The following is a 4,330-nucleotide window of genomic DNA, read 5'->3' as shown; positions in this document are numbered from 1 at the left end:
CTATTGCTAGGGCATTGAAGGAATTCAATCTTCTTACTAATGCCAGGGAAATTGATTTTTCAGTAAATAAATGAAAGTTTAAACTTATACTAAATTACTTGATATGGTAGAAAATATTTAAGCTAATAATTTGTAAATAGTCTGTAAGGATATTTTAATTTGTCCTAGATTTACTTTGAAATAAATAAATAAATAAATAAATCGTGCTAAAGCACATTATCATTGTCTGAAATGACCATTGCGTTTTCATCCTAAAGGAAATTTCCATCACGAAAAAACACAATTTCGCCTTAAACAGTAACGGTATGGCAACGCTTCTGTCAAAACAACAAACATTATGAAACTTCAAAAATCCCCAAATACGTCAAAAAATTTTGAGTGGAACTACCTTCTTTTTTGTATCATGGTGCCAAGTTTGTAAAGAAAATAAATATGACCGTCACCCTAATAAACCACATCTACTTAAAACCCCAATTCCCCAGTACCCTGGTGAAATAGTTCACATAGATATCTATAATACGGAGAAACGCCTGGTACTAACAGCAGTAGATACATTTTCTAAATATGCCCAGGTAAGAATAATACAGTCAAAAGCAATAGAAGATATCAGAGAACCTTTGCGACAAATACTCTTCGCATTTGGTGTACCTAAGACAATAGTTATCGACAATGAAAAGTCCCTAAACTCACTATCCATACAATTCATGGTAGAAGATCAACTTGGAATTAAAATCTTTAAAACACCCCCATACGCAAGCACAGTTAATGGTCAAGTGGAAAGGTTTCATTCCACCTTATCGGAAATTATGCGCTGCCTCAAAACAGAACGCACCCATCGTTCATTTCAAGAACTATTAGATAGATGCACATATGAATATAATTACTCCATACACTCTGCAACAGGAAAACGACCTATAGAAACATTTTTCAGTAGACGAGTATCGATAGACCCAGAACAATACGAGAATTCACGGCGAGAAAACATAGAAACCCTTCGGAAAAGACAAGAAAAGGATTTAGAAATCCATAATAAAACACGGAAACCCATTAAGACATACACTCCTGGTGACATAATTTATGTTAGGATTAATAAAAGAATAGGATCAAAACTCACTGCTAGATATAGGAAGGAAATCGTGAAAGAAGATAAATCTAGTGTAGTAATTACTGAAAAAGGAAGAATAGTACATAAGAGTAACATTAAGACTTAATATGATTTTAGTAAAATAAGAAACTCCCCCTTCAAAATTCTCTCTTACAGACTTCTCGTGCACCTAGTGTACGCGGACTTTAAAATAATAGATTACTCCAACTCTCAACTTGCAACATTTAATACGGGACAAACCAAAATTCAAACAGGAACTTACAAAATTATACATAAAATAGATCTGGACGTATGCCAAAAGACACTAAATGAACTTAGCCATACCATTAGGACACAAATCAATGAAGGAAACCCCCTCTTGCCCATTCTCAATAATGAATTAAGATCAATACAAGATTATTTGAATAGACTTAAACCAAGGAAATTTAAAAGAGCAATTAATGAACTAGGAACCATCTGGAAGTGGATCGCAGGAAATCCCGACCACGACGACCAAGTCATCTTAGAAAATGAAATAAATAATATAGTTGAAAATAATAACCAGCAAGTGGTAATTAATAAAGTAATTTTTGATAAAATAAATGAAATTACAGCAATTTCTAATAAAATCGCGAAATCCATACAAACGGATGAACACACTCAACATAATTTTGCTATTGAAATGAAATATAAGTTAAAAATTATAAAAGAAGAAATAATTAATATAGACTATGCGATACATTGGGCTAAGGCCGGCATAGTCAACTCCTATATATTTTCAAATGAAGAAATTATGTTAATTAAGTCAATATATGAAAAAAACAATTTTACCCTAAGTAGTATAGAAGAATCACTAGAAATCGCAAGCGTAAAAATTGCAACAAACGATAAAATGTTATTTTACATAATAGGATTACCAATAACAAATGAATACATTTGTGAGTCAATTTTGATAAAACCTATAAAGATAGGAAAATTTATTAATAAAGTCACTTACGAGGACATTGTAACATGTAATAATAACGTAGTATATGGAATTGAATCTAAATGTAAAGAAAATAATAATGTAAGAATATGTAACCGTAAGGCTATAGTAGACATTAGCAACACTACCTGTGTCCCACCTCTACTGAGAAGCAAGCCAGCTGAATGCGTTTTTGTTAATAACCAGCACATCTCAACCGTAGAAAGCATCACTCCTGGCATCCTACTACTAAATCAATACAACGGCACTATAGATATCGACAACCAAAAAGTAAACCTGACAGGGTCATACGCAATACAGTACCATAATTCCACAGTTCGTATCAATAAACAGATATATTCTTTTAACGAACTACTAACCAGCAAACCACTACCTGCAATTCTCCAGTCAAATGTCCCATCAAAACAAGAAGAAGAAATCCTAAGTTTGGAAATGATGAAGGAACTCCATATAAATAACACAAATCGTATAAATTCATTGCGCACAAAACACAAAGCAGCCATAGTCACAAATTTTTCTCTAATAATCATGATAATAATCTACCTAGGAGGACTCATATTCGCACCAGTAATAAGAAGACATTTTACAAAGGAACCAGAAGAGCTATCAAGCTACAAAGTAAGCATCCAGGTAAACGATAACAAGGAACCTGTAGCATCCGAAATACCTACCTTAACAAACGAGGACGTTCGTTTTTGGGGTGGAGGAGTTAGCACCAACTAAGTCAACATTCGAGCTGACGCTAATGTAAAGAGCTTAGTCAGCAATACGCAAGTTGATGGCTCAAAATACTTAATAATAATTTTGAAGCAAACAGGAAAAGGCCCAGACGCCTGATCAGCAAAAACACAAATATTGTGAACGACATCCGGAATTGAATTGGGAACAACATCCGCCATGCGCCGAACGAAATAATGCTGGCACAGGTAGAATTAAGTTATATTTAGAACTAATTTACCATTTTTAAGTCAGTCAGTTGTAAGCAGTTAGTTGTAAACGTTTAGTTTTAATTAGTGAGTAAGAAAGTAAGGTCTTACGACCAATAATTAAATTAGTGAATAAATAATAATAAAGGTCTTGAGACCCAAAAAAAATTATTTTTTTAGTAACCTTAACAAAGGATACAATAATTTGCATTTTATGTTAATTCGCTGGGGTTTAAAAGTTTTCCTTCAAATATTCAGGGTGCTTTTTTTTTTTTTTGATCGAAAATTTCAAACATGCAATAAATGTACATATATTGAAAAATATATTTTCAATAAAAATTCTCTAAAAATAATTATCAAAAAAAATCAAAGTCATACTTTTTTTGGTTCACACAAAGGAGAAGAACGTATGCTAATTTCAAGAGACTATGAATACCCACACTGCCATGCGCTTGTACAGCACTTGTAGTTACTCACTTTAGTGCAAGAGTTCCCTGTTTCTAAACATCACGCAACATACTTATGTATTTTTTATAAATATTATTATCACTTGTTCAATGCAATATATTTTTATTTTTAAGAAAATATTTTTTAAAAAAAATCTAACTTCCACTTTTTCTCTATTTTTATTTTCCTGCACCACTTGGTTTCTATACGCCCGTCGAAGCGCCCATCGATAATCTCTTTCAATTGGGCATAACGCGTGCGCCTAACGAAAGTGGACTACATATCTATAACAACACCTCAACACCTACAACAAACGGTACAAGCGTAACTACCAAAAAAGTGGCATAATCAAACAAAATGGGCAAATTAATGGTAGTGGTGGCAGTGAAAGGGTTAAAAGAAGCAACGGTGGCAACAAAATTAACTCCACACACGCTGATGAAGCTGACAATGGCGAAGAATCGGAGAGTTTACAGTATATTAAACCAACAAATGAAGGCACACAAAAGCAATGAGAGGGAGAACATTTTTGATAGAGAGTGCGAGAAGTAAGCAATGAAGAACGAGCGTGCACGAAACGTGAATGCGTTTTAGAGCGCGCACAGTTTTGAAAACGCTGTATTATCTGCAAGGCACGAAAAAAATTGTACGACGTTCGTTTGTTGTGTCTCATACGCATAGCCACATCTTAACTGGCTAAATTTTTCAGTTGTGGGCAAAATATAATGTTCACACGCTATAGCATTGTATGTTTTTGAAATGTTTGCAATAATTTAAACAGATTTTGTACAATTATCGTTTTATGAAGTCATTTAGGCGTGCAACAGTCTTCTTTAATTATGTTTAAAAATTTATTTTATTTTATTATTAATCACTTAATTTTTTGTT

The sequence above is a fragment of the Eurosta solidaginis genome, chromosome 4, assembly GCF_040869045.1.
Source record: "Eurosta solidaginis isolate ZX-2024a chromosome 4, ASM4086904v1, whole genome shotgun sequence".
Lineage (NCBI taxonomy): Eukaryota > Metazoa > Arthropoda > Insecta > Diptera > Tephritidae > Eurosta > Eurosta solidaginis.
This window is presented reverse-complemented; position numbering follows the sequence as displayed.